We start from the raw sequence: 6571 nt of genomic DNA on the forward strand, positions 1-6571 counted from the left end.
CACTCCAGACAAAGTTAATGAACGATGTACTATTTGCACATAGTCAAAAAGCCTGATGCCTTCAAATAGGGAAGGGGAAAAGGATTCATTACAGCATCTATCACACTGTATTCTAATTATCTTTTATAAATTATCTTCCTGACTACACTATGAGCTTTGTTAGGACAAAAAACAATGCCTTTGCCATCTTTTTTTTTTTTTAACACTCAGCAAAATAGCTGGCATATAGTAGGTATTCATTTTTTTTCTTCTCCCCCCCCCTTTTTCGCTTTTGTTTTTTATTTTGGTTTCTTTTTTTCTACATTTTTTTAAATGAAGGAATACATTTCCTCATCTACTCATGGAGTTAGGACAACAAAACAGAAGGAAAAAAGCTAAAGAGATATCAATAAAAATGAATATAGAGAAATTTCCCTTTAATGTCCATTAGAAATAGATTCTGTGAGGTGTGTTTTAATTTGGAACTCATGCTGTCTCAGCGGGTTTGGACCTGGTGGAGATTCACCTCTCAAAGCACAAAATCCAGGCGCTGTGTTCAAGCAGCAGCTCAACCTCTGCTGGACTGTTCAAAGCAGCCCAGGGTTGTCAATGACTAGCTCTTTGGGATACGGTTTGTGCCGGGATGTTAAACAGTTTCTGATCGAAGACTTGTTTCAATTAAAGAAGTCTTTCTGTCTGTTGCCATTTCAAATTCTTGGTGCCCCGAGAAGTTTTTGATGGCAAAAAGATGACAGTAATCTAAAGCTATAAAATAGTTTCATAAATATGGGAGGTTTTAGCTTTTTTTAAAAAAAAAAATTTCAGCTCATTATCTTTCCTCTAAAAGAGTGAGCAATGAAAATGCTAAACCCTTCATACCTGTGAGGCCATCATACTCATGTCACTGCATTTTAGCCTTTTGTCCTTCTGAATCCCCATTCCCCAGCCTAGGTTTTCTTCACACTGACCATCCTGATTGCTTCCTGATTTTTCCTGGGCCCACCTATCTCTATGTGACAGAGTGTCTCCTGTTGGCACCATGGAAATTTCCATCTCTCTCCCTACAGGGTGGTGTTACTCTCATTGTCTTCCAAAGCCTTTGCTTGTTCTTGTCTTTTGCCACTTTTCTGAATCATACAGTCCCTATTATTTTCTCAATTTTTTTTTTTAGAGACAGAGGCTTGCTCTCTTGCCCAGGCTAGAGCTCAGTGGTGTCATCATAGCTCACTGCAACCTCAAATTCATGTGCTTAAGCCATCTTCATGCCTCAGCCTCCCGAGTAGCTGAGACTACAGGTATGTACTACCATGCCCAGCTAAATTTTTAATTTTTCATAGAGACAGAGTCCCACTATGTTGTCCAGACTGGTCTTGAACTCCTGGCCTCAAGGCATCCTCCCACCTTGGCCTCCCAAAGTGCTAGGCTTACAGGCATGAGCCACCATGCCCAGCCTTTCTCAACTGTTTTTTTTTTTTTTTTTTAAACTGTTACTTATGCAGCTCCTACACCAAATTTAAGAACAGGAAAATGCTGATAAGTGTTTAATTTACACATTTTTGATACCACATTCACTAGTTTTGAAAGTAAACAGGCAACAGAAAGCTATTAATACTATTGTTTTCTCAATTCATATTATGCTATGATTCTTTACTCATTTTTAGCCTTCTGAAAAATTTCTTACCCTCTTTGACTTTTACTTATTTCCTGGATTTTTAAAATTTTAATTTTCTATTTCGTTAACATATAATTTATTTGGTGAGTTTCAAAAGTTTTCTTCTTGTCTGAGCTTCTGGAATTTTATGCAGTCAATAAACAACTATGCTTGTTGGTGAAAGGAGGGGTGAGGAGAAGGAAGGCATCTGGCTGGCAGCCCAGAAAGGCCCTCTCAAGGCAGCAGCTCCATCACCCTGGGCCCAGTCTTGGTGCTGGAGGAAACTTGGCCATGCTAGGATTCCTAGAGCTCATCTGTCGCAAGGAGACTGACTTATGGAAACCACATTCCTAAGAAGTTTTTATAAACTGCAATTCTAATTTATTGATTAATACTAATAACAGTGGCTGTTTCTTTGCCTTGACAAGGTTCTCTGTATGCCGGATCCACTTTCCTGGCAGTGAGGTACATGGGAAACTAATCAAAATACTGCTTGGTGAACATAAAACCAAAGTATAAAAGACAGGATAGGTTTTTTGTTGTTGTTGCTTTGTTGTTTTTTTTTCTGAGACAAAGTTTTGCCACGTTGCCCAAGCTGCAGTGCAGTGGTGTGATCACAGCTCACTGCAGCCTCGCACTTCTGGGCTCAAGCGATCCTCCCATCCCAGCCTCAAGGATGGCGGGGACCACAGGCATGTGCCACTGTGCCCGGCTTGAGGGGATAGTTTTGAGAGATATTTCATCCAGGTCTGGAAAGCCTGATGACTCACAATTGCCTCTCGACAGAGAACAATCTGTACTGGATAAACACAGCCAACTCTGGTGTCTGACTTCCTTTCCCACACGAGGCTTGGCACTGCCATTGTGAGCACAAGGTCAACCCACACGGGGCCCAGTACAACAAATTGGATTTTTGCTGATGATATTACAGTCAGGCTTGTCTCCCTGTGATTGTTGCCAGGTCACCGGGTAGTACATTGGGTGTTTCCACACTTTTCAACCACACATTTATTCATGCAGTCTCCTGATTCACTCCCACTATGTGCGGACTTCATTTGTTTTATCTTTCGGAGGGCAACATTTTAATTTCTCACTTTTACCTCAATGAATTGCCATGCACCAAATCACACTCTCCTAGAATTCTAATAGAACACTTATGATAGTCATTGTTTTTCTAATATAACGTATATACTGTGAAATTATTGCAAAGTATTGTGGGGAGAGAAGATTTTGCAGAGTTGTTTGCTGAGGCCCTCACCTCATTCCTTGAATCCTGGGAAGACAGTGTGATACTGGGAAAGAGCAGTCTGGCCTGGGTTGGAATTCCGCCTTTGCCACTCACTACCTGTGAGGTGACGAGTGATGTACTTGACCTTTTCTAAGCCAGTGCCACTCACGTGTGGTCTCTAAATAGTCTGGACAGGACTGCAAGGAGATAAGTAGCTTGTACCAGAATGTAAAATCACCTATATCACTAAGGACACTGTTTTGTTTTTTGTTTTTTTTTTTTTTTTGAGACAGAGTCTCACTTTATTGCACAGGCTAGAGTGAGTGCCATGGCGTCAGCCTAGCTCACAGCAACCTCAAACTCCTGGGCTCAAGCAATCCTGCTGCCTCAGCCTCCCGAGTAGCTGGGACTACAGACATGCGCCACCACGCCCGGCTAATTTTATATATATATATATATTAGTTGGCCAATTAATTTCTTTCTATTTATAGTAGAGATGGGGTCTTGCTCTTGCTCAGGCTGGTTTCGAACTCCTGACCTCGAGCAATCCGCCCGCCTCAGCCTCCCAGAGTGCTAGGATTACAGGCTTGAGCCACCTCGCCCGGCCACTAAGGACACTGTTTAGTTTGGCTGGCTTTTTTTTTCAAAGTAAGACTTTCTCAATGAAGGAAGCAATGCATTGATTTACATTCTGTCCTAGGATCCTTAGCAATGAAATGGGAAAATAATACCAGCTTCATGGGGCTGCTATTATAGGGATAAAATTAGTGATGATGCATGTAAAGTGCCTGGCATGCAAGGTGTACAATAAATAGTTTGTTGTCTGTGTCTGTCTGAGTCGCACAATTTTGCACTAGCAGTGAAATTTTCCTGCAAGTATAAAACCAGCAACAGAATCATAGAAGAGAGACAAGAGAAGAGAGACAAGAGGCTGAGGGTTTTAAGCCCGGCCATTCACCTCATTACTCTGAAGACTCTACACCTTGTCTCCTCTCTAAACATCTACTACCTCATCTGTAAATTGAAATAATATTAGAACGTACCTCTAGAGTTGTTATGAGAACTAAATGACATACCCTATGTAAAACACCTAGAACAGTGCCAGATATATAGTAGGCATGCAATAAATATTAGTTTTCTTTCTTCACTTTCAGCAGCCTTGAGGACGCTTTCAAGAATATTTGCATAATGTTTAGGGAAACGGCAACCATATGCAAAACTTTTCTAACGGTAACAGCAACTTCAGAACTCAAGAAAATAATTAAAAATAGGCGTAATGAAGCAGAAGGACCTTCCTGGTAAAAATGAAAATAGGAATAACATATTATGGTATTTTCTTTATATTAATATTAATCCCATGAGAGGAAGGTAGAATTTTGAGCTCTGGCTCAATCCAGTCATGCTGGGTCTAGTGAGACTGGTGTCTCCTAGAGAGCTCTGTCTCCTGAACTATGGGCTTTCCTTCCTGACTGAGCTGAATGTTCTCATTCTTACACATTCCCTAAAGTAACTGATTCTTTCCACCTCCTCAAAAGTCCCTTACTTCCCCATGCCTTCTTGCTATTGAGTTTGTGGTCAGTGCGAATTTTTTATATATTACTTTTTCACATTGCAAACAAATGAAAAAGACTAATTACTACTCTGTTATATAGTATAACCATCAATTGCCTACTAGCAATTGTGTGTGTCTTTAAATATGTATGTATAAAAGTGACATTTTATAGCAGTAAAATGTATGGGGAATTAATTCAGTTTCAGAATTTACTGCTCAAGTAATATTTCTTGCTTTATCTTATGCCACAAAAGAGATGGTATTTTATTATTTTTAAAGTGGCTGTGTTCCCCATTTTACAAAATAAAATCTTACTGTACTAAAGTCATAAACTAGGTTTCAGTTACCCAAAGCCAAATGGGTGAATTGATGTAACTCATGGAAGGTTCTTTGGATTAAAAGGAGAATTTGGCTCCCCACTTTTATCTGATCACCTCCTGCTTTTGCTTAATTTTATTATCGAGGATCTTTTAGGAGATGGCAAAGTTGGTATGTGCTTATTACCATGGACAACGCTTGAATATATAATTAGGGTGGGATCTTACATGGTTTAAAAATAATTGCTGAAGAGATTCAGATTTGCCATCCTTTGTGATTATGCATAATCCTTTAAAAGTAATGTACCCAATACAGAACCAAAAATTACAAGGATTTGTAAAGCTTATCAACATGTTATTGCTCTTCTGGCTGTCTCTTCCTAGTCAAGTAGCTCTGGACAATTCACTCACCCACTCTAAGTCTCAGTTTCCTCATTTGCAAAATGCAGAAAGACAATAGTTTTATCTTGCTAGGATTATTGTGAGAATGAAATGAGTTAACATGTGTCTTACACTTAAAACAGTACTTGGCACCTAGCACATACTCAAGAAGCCATAGCTATTCTATGATCACTCCAAATTGAAAAAGATTAAACAGGTATATCTATTTCTTCAAATCCATTTCCCCTTGTTTACTACCAAACAGTATGTAGTTAGTAATAAACCAAGAATTTGACCTAATTATCCTCCTGCTACAGAATGAGTACAGTTCATATTGTAGGAATATTTTGCTTTTTATGCAATTGAAATATTGTCATACAGTTGGACTCAAATGGAGGCACTAAGATATCCTCAGTATGTGTGTTCATTTAGTCATCATATCATCACCCCTAGAGTCTTGGACTCTTGGTCTCTGTTGTGGATTGAATTGTGACTTATGAAGTAGCTTATATACTTGGGAAAATGGGAAGTCATTCAGTGATGTAGTAATTGTGAAAGAACACATTGTCGAAGGTGCAGGATGCTTAGACCCTGATAATATTTCAAAGTACAAACAACTACCTTTTTCAAGGAGAACCATAACTGATCAGCAGCATGAATTAGCCTTCAACTTATCAGAACAACTTTATGCAATACTTCAAAAGGAAAACATATATTATTCAATTGCTTTGGCTGAATCAAATGATACTTCTGACTTGGCCCAGGTTTTATACTTCATTCTGGTCATAACAAAATATTTTCTTTGCTACTAAGAGTTACTCACTTTGGGTGCTCTTGTGAACAGAACACAAGGACTAGATATCTTCAAAAACTTTCAAAATAAATGTCATGAAGTTGGACTGAATTTGGTAAATTTAGCGAGTGTATGTACAGACAGTGTACCTTCCATGACAGGAAAACATAAAGGGTTTATTGCACAGTTAAAAACTATATTAACAGGTCCAGATTCTCTTATTTCTTTTCACTGTATCTTGCATCAACAAAAATCTCTGTGGTAAAGCTACTATTTTAAATGACACTTTGCAACAACTTATAAGTACTGTTAACTATATTCCTGCAAATGCAACATAGCATCATCAGTTTTCATAACATGCTAAAATTAGATGAGGTATTCAGTGTGGATTTGCAGTATCATTCTAAAATATGCTGGCTATTGCAGGGACAGGTGTTAGCCAAAATTTTATCTCTGTGAGAACAGATAGTTAAATTTTACGAAGAACAGAATTAGCAATGCAAATTATTATTATTATTTTTTTTTTTGAGACAGAGTCTCGCTTTGTTGCCCAGGCTAGAGTGAGTGCCGTGGCGTCAGCCTAGCTCACAGCAACCTCAAACTCCTGGGCTCAAGCAATCCTCCTGCCTCAGCCTCCCGAGTAGCTGGGACTACAGGAACGCGCCACCAT

General features: G+C 39.0%; 1 non-coding gene across 1 annotated transcript; it reads right to left on the reverse strand.

Moving 5' to 3' along the window:
- Positions 1-1461: 1461 nt before the first annotated feature.
- Positions 1462-1583, reverse strand: LOC142862496 (small nucleolar RNA SNORA13). The gene has a single exon (XR_012913582.1). It is a non-coding gene; the product is annotated as a small nucleolar RNA SNORA13 (small nucleolar RNA).
- Positions 1584-6571: the final 4988 nt, after the last annotated feature.

The sequence above is a fragment of the Microcebus murinus genome, chromosome 19 (assembly GCF_040939455.1).
Source record: "Microcebus murinus isolate Inina chromosome 19, M.murinus_Inina_mat1.0, whole genome shotgun sequence".
NCBI classification, from domain to species: Eukaryota; Metazoa; Chordata; class Mammalia; order Primates; family Cheirogaleidae; genus Microcebus; species Microcebus murinus.